Here is an 8361-nt window from a genome sequence, read left to right as displayed (position 1 = left end):
TCTTTCAGTTTGCTTAGAATGTTTTGAAGGGCTTTGGTTGGTTTATGTGTTATGCTGATTTGCTGATTCTATGTGGTTGTTGTGGTCTATTTGTGATTTCTGAGATAGGACTCGGGACTTAGGACTCACATAACCACAATGGAGCAAAGCTTTAGATAATCTGGTCCTAGACTATTTTAGGAATAAAGATTGATATCTTATTTCCATAGATGAACTAGCAGCCAGTATTGTCGAGATGGGATACACATGACACTGTCCTATGGTTCTTTTAATCAAAATTTGTCATATGCCACAACAGCATGGTTCACACATTTTAAGTCCCAAAAATAATTACATCCAAATTTAGCCTAATATATGTTTTGTTTTGATTACAAATTTCTACAGTAATATATTTTTAACATGACTCCTATTGATATTCAGTTCATAGGTTTTCACTCCTTTCCTGTCTAGAGGGTTGCTATGTCTAGAAGGTTGCTATAGCAACCTTGAAACAATAATTTCACTTTCATTTATATTGGGCTTTTCCATAATGAAATGGCCTCTGTTGATTCATGTTATAGTGCACGTGACCTTGTCTTAGTTATGCTCTTCCATTTACAATAAGATTATAACTTGGCTGTGCATTATGGCTACAATTTCCAGAAATTTAAATATCAAATTATCCAAGTTTCTCAATCACAATTGGCTAGGGGAATTTCTTTGAAGTTGCACACATTTTAAAATCGCTGAGGTTGAGAAATAGTGTCCTAGTGGACCAAATGAGTTTTCATAATCACAGCAAGAAAAAGACATTATTGTTTCTACAACAATGAGAATACCTAAAAATGAAAGTAATTAAAATATTCCTTGTTTCCTGAATTCTCCTTTTAAGGGATCCATGCCTCATTAGCTTGAAAGTTTGCAGATGCACTTAGTTTATTTATATGGCACTTGTCTATTTTTCAATGGGGAAAACCATCCTGTATAGCACTAAGCTTGTATTCCAAGGGGTCACCTCCATCTGATTTAAAGGTAATTCAAAGCTCTTGAAATCTTCCAGTAGACAACTTAGTTCCATATCTTCCCTCCCTCCACCAGATCAACAAAAGACAATGGGGGAATGAATGCCAGAGAAAAAGCAATGAGGCCATTCTGATTGCTCGAGCTTACAGCACATTCTGACTGGGAACAAGCTATTCCCAAATAAAATTAAGCATACAAAAATCAATTATAATAAACTTATCGTGTCCATCACTGATGGTAATAACTGGGGAAATAGTCCTAAGGCACAGGAATGGGGAACTGTCAGTCAAAAGAAAAGAAGAGTAAATGACCTTGAGCAAAAGTACCCGGCATGGAGGAAGAAAGAAGATAAACTCCATATTAGAATATTCTTTAGGGCTGCTAACATCATGCTCAACAAAAATATTTCGGGAGAAGGAAGTAAACCCAGAGTGGAAAATAATAGGGATTTCTTTGGGCTGGATTTGTGCTTGTGCTTGCTTTTTGGCTGTGTTTGTGGTTTGCTTTTGACTTCGCATATAATAAAAATCCAGGTGCTGTGTTTTGTAAACCATAGCATATGCCTTGGTCATTATGGTTTTTCCTAAAGAATATTCCCAGCATTGTGATTTATTCAACGTCCATGTACTTTACCAAATGGGAACATAGCATAATATGTGAAGCTCATCACCAACGTTCAGATGTTCTTTGGGGTGATCAACAGCTTTTACAGTACAGGTATAAAATTTCTACCCTGTAGTCTATTTTCCTAAAGGAGACGGCTTGGTGCCATTAACCATTATTCAAAGATGTTCATGATTCCCAGTTCAGCCCTCCCAGTCATGTGATTCTTAGTTAAATGCTTCCTACATGCATGAATGTGCCTGAAGTCATTTTGTTTTAAAAGTATGCCTGCTATTCACATTTTGTATTTGTGTATAAGAAGTTCTGGTGTCTTCCATGTCTTGAAAATAACTACCTGACAGAATCCTTTGCAATAATATATACAGTAAATATATAAAATTCTGTCAAGTTGCAAACATACTTATCAATTAGAAATTGGTCTTAATTGCAAATCTAGATGATAAAGCCAAGCTAGATTTCGATAGTAATTAATTAGCCTTTGTGTCATGCACATGCAAGATGCCCAGAGAATGAAAAAAAATCAAAATATGTTAGTAAGTCAAGGTGGGGGGGGGGGAAATAGCAAAGTTTTATTGGCTAGGCTAGGGCAAATGGAGGAATTCTTCCTATATCCAAGAAAAGTTAGGATTCTTTGACATTAAAAGTTATAGCAGATGAATATAAACATTTGTACTGGCAGACTATGGTAGTTCTAGAAAAATCAGTCACTTTCTTGCTACAGACATGATAAAATAAAATAGATGAATTCTGGCTCTTTCAATTAACAAGGCTTCTGTAAAGTAACTGGCGAGCCAGTTGGGAATATCATTTTACTTTATAGTTGGCAATTAAACTGTTTGCTGTGACTGGCTTTCCCCAGCACAAACTTGATTATAAGGACCCTGTGGGATTATACACTGCTATTGAATTGGATGTTGGAAGCTACTTAATCAAAAGACTGAACAGGATGTTGGAAGCTATTTAATCAAAAGACTGAACCAGGACTTTTCTTTTTGGATGTGAGATCAACATAGTTTGGAGAGGTTGCTGATTGTGAACAGTTCCTACTTCCTATGAACTACAAATTGCAGTATGCTGGCCTGATAATTTCTTGTGTGATATGGCAGAGAAGTACTCCCTCTAAGTGGGAAATTCCATACGACTTGTCAAGGCTGATGAAAAGAGCCATGTAAATTATAAAGGGCAACTTTTATGGGAAACATTATATGATTTATAAGCTCTTGTATGGTGAAAAATGTTGAGCCCATTAAGGTCTCTAGAGGTTACAGAGGCAATAAAGTCACTTACACACAACACACACACACACACACACACACTTCCCCACTTCAAATAAACTCTTTCACAGTTTCCTTCTACTACAAAGTTTCTAATATAATTTCCATTAGGCTTTGCCAACATAACTACGTGGAAATCTCAAGCACAGTGTTCTTCCGCCTGATTCTATCCAAATACTTTGGACCTCAATCCCATGGTCCCCCGAAAGCTGGTAGTGACACAAAAGACACCGAGGGCTTGGGAGAGTACATATGTTCCACACGTGTCCTTCTCCAGAATTTTAACTACATGTGGTGTGAAATCTGATATAGTGGATAATAGTCCAGAGATCACTAAACAAGCTGCTACTTCTTGTCAAAGATGCAGAAACATAGATTCAAAAGGAAGATAATAGTTTTGAATGATATTAATGCTGATATAATGATGCCAAAACAATTCAGATACATGTATGATGTCAGTTAATACTGGGATTTGCAACATGACGTACAATATTATAAAATCAGAAGTATTAAAGGAGACGTTTGAAGAATGGATCCAGAAGTTAGTAACTACAGTAGCAAACCAGTTAGCAGTAGTGTCTGCTTCTGTGAACAGATTGTGTTTAAAAGATATTAATGAAGGAATGAAAGATGCAGATCAAATTTCATCTGGCAAGACAGATGAAGTACTGAAAATCAAAATGACAGCCCAAGAGAATTTATTTGGAAAAGGATACTTTACTGGATATACAAAAGAATCTGGCTGAAGTTTTCAAAATTAAAAGGGAAATACCAACAATAAAATGACCTGGAAAATGTTTTCTTAATGGATCTATAAAAGAGCTTGTTAAGAAATCCACGCAATAGATTGAAGAAGAACTGAAGAAAAATATAATCTAAGTTCAAATGAAAATAATTCCATCTTTTTGCAGCTTTGAAGTTGAATACAAGGCTGGACGAATGCAGTCTTTTGAATTAATATTAGTGATTTCCTGTTTATAAAGAAATCTATGTATTTTGCTTTTAAAAGAACTAAACAAATATAACCTGTCAAATTTAGCTGGTACAGCTGTTTCAAACACATGAAACCAGACTGTTCTGCAGGTTTAATATTGGGAAAGAAAAAAAAAAACCATGAAAAATGAAAAAGTGACAATTCAGCGCCAGAATTTTAACTGAATATATATGGAATCAAATCTAAGCTTTGAAGAGCCAAACTTATTTCCCTGAATAAAACAAGTATTTTTTTTGTTTCATTTTTTTTCCAAAATAGGGGTCTTCAAACTTGGCCCTTTTATGACTTGTGGACTTCAAGTCCCAGAATTCCTCCACCAGACACGGTGGCTGAGGAATTCTGGGAGTTGAAGTCCACCAGTCATAAAAGTGCCAAGTCTGAAGATCCCTAGTCTACCTTGTGTATGACAGCATTCATAAAGAATCATAAAAGAGATGGACTGTTCAAAAATGTGAAAAATAAATAAATCTTCATCTGTTTCTTTCAATCCATGCAAAATGATCCCTGACTGAATAGCTATTTTCAGCCTGTACTGTTCCAAGCATTTTATCATAAGTAATAGATAGCAGAGAAGACCTACTTCTGTCAGGATAGCATATAATAATAATAAAAAAATCTCACAGCAGGCTTCAAAGCTGTCAAGGAAGCAGCCACAGCAGTACCTGTGAGACAAGAGCATGAACAAGCCATCTGCAAATTGTGAAGTTTGCCATGTGTCACACATTTTGAGATATGTTCTTATTTTGGTTACAAGACACCATTTTGACTAGACTCCAGAATAAATCCGCATTTTTCATTCGCATCGTAGAATTACTCCTCTCTAATTGTACTTGCAGTGAATGGCACATCTTCTTCTTTAAACAAAAGAAATATTCTCTAATGTTGTCACTGCTGGGACTTATAGCTGTTTCAGGAACATTGAAAGTAGGAAGGGACTAGACCAGACATGTCAAAAACAAGGCCCGGGGGCCGGATCCGGCCCGCGAAGTGGTTTCATGTGGCCCGCGAAGCCATCCTGGAAACAGTGAGGGAACGGCCCCCACTGCCTTGGCCCTGGCCCAGAGACCCTCCTCCTGCCAGAGACCCTCAGATCTGTCCCACTCCTGCCCAGGCCCCCATAGGCACCCTTGATGTGAACGATGTAGAGCTGGCCATGCCCACCCAGTAGGCCATACGCACTCTAGCCATGCCCACTCAGTAGGCCATGCCCACCCTGACCATACCCACCCGGCCCCTTGAGGGCAACCGCAATGCTGATGCGGCCCTCAATGAAATTGAGTTTGACACCTCTGGACTAGACCAAGGGTCTTCAAACTTGGCCCTTTTATGACTTGTGGACTTCAACTCCCAGAATAAACAGTTTGGTATAGTGTTTAAGGCGCTGGCCTAGAGACCAGGAGACTGTGACTTCTAGTCCCCCCCTTAGGCATGAAAGGCTGCTGGGTAACCATGAGCCAGTCACTCACCTCAGCCCAACACATCTCACAGGGTTGTTGTTGTGGGGAAAGTAGGAGGAAGAAGAAGTATTGTGTATGTTCACTGCCTTGAGTTATTGATAAAAATAATAAAGGCAGGATAAAAATCTAATAAATAAGTAAAAATTATTGAACCCAGGTAGAGATTCATAGATAACGCTGCAATCTCTATTCATATGTGCAGTTTCATACTCCAGATTACATTGTGAGACCTGGATAATTTATTTTAAATTGTAATGTGTAATAATTGAAAATTAAAATTGCAAATTCAATAATTTTACCTCCCTTCAGGTAATTTTTATAAACAGGGCTGTTTCCCCAACCTTGGGGCTAGGTTGTTTGCAGGTGTTTAGGGAGAGCTCCTGTTTATGGTGAAACAGAATTTTTCTGTGACTTTCCTCCACGTGTCAGTTTTGTTTTACCTTATGTTGTGTATTGTTCCTTTTGTATTTTATTGTATTTTCAGGTTTTGTAGCCCCTTAAACTGAAGACAAATTAAATTCATATTTATGCCGACTTTTTTTAGAATTGTGTTAGTGCATTTGAAGCGTAGCCATTGTATCCTTCTTTCTCTCTTTCTTTGCTGTGGCTTTATTAAGCTTCTTTTGTGTTAAGGCCTTGCTAATGATTTTGCTGTGCCCTTTTTGTTTGCGCTATTTATTATTTACCCTTCATCTCTTTTCATTTGTCAGAATACTTCCCAGTACTACTACATTAAGTTATGCAGCCCACAGAATTATGGAGTTAAATGTATGACAATCATTATGTGATTTTATAAACTGTGACATGGAGGTTCAATCGACGTTAGAGTTGACAAGTGGTAATAAAGCAACTTGGTTGAACAATCTTTCATCTAACAAGTAGCAGTCACAGGGAAGAAGGCTGAAATGGGAAAGATTTATCACGTATCCTCTTTCCCTCAGTGGATCTTCTTTGGAAAAAAAGAGCTACAATTTCTGGAGATGATGATGATGATGATATCTGTTCAATCATGTCCGACTCTTGATAATTCTATAGGCCACACCTCTCCACATCTTCCAATCTTGCACTACTTCTTTGAGTTTTTCTATGCTCTGGCTGATGTCAACTTTGATGGCGTCCAAACAGCATGTTCTCTGATGGCTTGGTTTCCCTTTCCTTCTGGACTTAGAACAGAGCAACAAATGGGATGAAAAGAACTAGTGATTACCTAGAACACTGTTTCTCAACCTTGGCCCCCTTGAGATGTATGCACCTCACCTGGGAGTCAAAGTCCAGACGTCTTCAGGCTGCCAAGTTGAGAAACACTGGTGTAGAGCACCAGTTTGTTGATTGTGATTGTGATACAATTGCCTCTCAACTGTAGCCAATGTGTAGATTATTTCCTTCTTCGCAGTGTTGAAGTGGAGATGTTCTGTTTGCTGCTTCCCCTTTGCCGCTTCAGCGAGAATGTGATTTTCCTCAGTAATTCCTGCACAGAAGAAAAAAGAAAGTTCAAACGTATGCATACCTGGGAAAGCAACAAAAATGTCATGTGGTTCAAAACAAGAATTCAAAACAGCAATATATTATTTTTAAAGGTTATTAGGCTAAACCACTTTATAAGAAATACACAAGGCAGGATTTACGTATAAAAACAACAAGTATAATAAAAAGGGGAAAGAAAAGAAGGGGGGCACCAGAAAGCGATGGGGGAGAAGCCTTTGGGGCTTTTCTTCTCGGCTCCTTCCTCCCCGTAGGTGAGCCAGGAAGCCGGGGCTGCCGCTGCCCCAGGCGGAGAAAGGCAAGGACAGAGGCTGAGCAGAGGCTGGGAAGGCAGAGCCAGGAGTGCGGGCTTACAGACCCAGCAGAGAAGCCATGGCAACTTTGATCCATCGAGGAAAACGTGTGGAAGTTGGAAGGAACACAGACAAGCGGGTGGAGGCTGAAGAAGATGCCATGGTCAACCAGACTGTGGGTGAAGAGGACTCTGGAGACTCCAAAGACATCTGCCTCACCCTCATGGAGGAGATCTTGTTTTTGGGTCTGAAGGACAAAGAGGGCTACACCTCTTTCTGGAATGACTGCATTTCCTCGGGACTGTGCGGGGGAATCCTCACTGAGCTCACCATGCGAGGGAGGATACAGCTGGAGGCCCAGTCCATGAGGAAAAACGGCTGCTGGATCAAAAGGTCCTCATGAAGTTGGATGCCCCAACTGGAGACGTCCTCCTGGATGAGATGCTATGCCACCTAAAGGCCACGGAGCCAGCCGAGATGGTGCAGACTTGGATTGAACTGCTCACAGGTGAAACCTGGAACCCCCCTCAAGCTGCAGTACAAGCTGCGCAACGTCCGTGAGCAGATTGCCAAGAATCTAGTGGAGAAGGGCATCTTGACCACCGAGAAGCAGAACTTCCTCTTCAACATGACCACCCACCCGGTCACCAACACCACGGAGAAGCAGCGACTGGTGAAACGGCTGCAGGAGAACGTCCTAGACAGGTGCGTCAATGACCCCCACCGCATGGACAGGAGGACTTTGGCGCTGCTGGTCCTGGCCCATGCCTTGGACGTCCTGGAGAATGTCTTCACCAGCCTGGTGGATGAGAAGTATGATGAGGCTTTGAATAGGTCCAAGGATCTGATTGATAGGGACCCTGAGGTGGAGGCCGCCAAGGCAGCAGGCGCCGAGATGATCTGGGCTGTGTTGGCAGCCTTCAATAAATCCTAGACCCTCCTGGCGAGTGAAGTGGTTCCAAGCGGCTTCGGCCCTTTTGTCCTCCAGGAGGGAAGCCCCTGGCTTGGTGGTGTCCTTCCACCTTCCTGGGCAGGAGCCTTTGGTGACCACGGCTAGCCATTGGCCTCTGTAGCTGGGCCTGGGGAGCTCATTCCATTACAGGGACAGCCCTGCCTTCACCGCCAGCCCCACCGCCACACCTTCTTCAAGGGATCTGGGGATCCACCAAGGCGTTTGTGCATTGCTCTTCCTCCCTAACCCTAACCCTGGTTCATTTTTTCTGAGACCTCAGATT

General features: G+C 40.8%; 1 pseudogene across 1 annotated transcript; it reads left to right on the top strand.

Annotated features, from left to right (window-relative positions):
• The first annotated feature begins 7202 nt into the window (after window positions 1-7202).
• LOC308679347 (Golgi phosphoprotein 3-like) lies at window positions 7203-8060 on the top strand (annotated as a pseudogene). Its single transcript has one exon. The product of its transcript is annotated as a Golgi phosphoprotein 3-like (transcript).
• Window positions 8061-8361: the final 301 nt, after the last annotated feature.

This window comes from Vipera berus, assembly GCF_964194415.1.
Source record: "Vipera berus genome assembly, contig: HAP1_SCAFFOLD_242, whole genome shotgun sequence".
In the NCBI taxonomy this organism is placed as follows: Eukaryota; Metazoa; Chordata; class Lepidosauria; order Squamata; family Viperidae; genus Vipera; species Vipera berus.
Note: the sequence above shows the minus strand (reverse complement) of the source record. Positions and strands in the feature narration are given on the sequence as shown.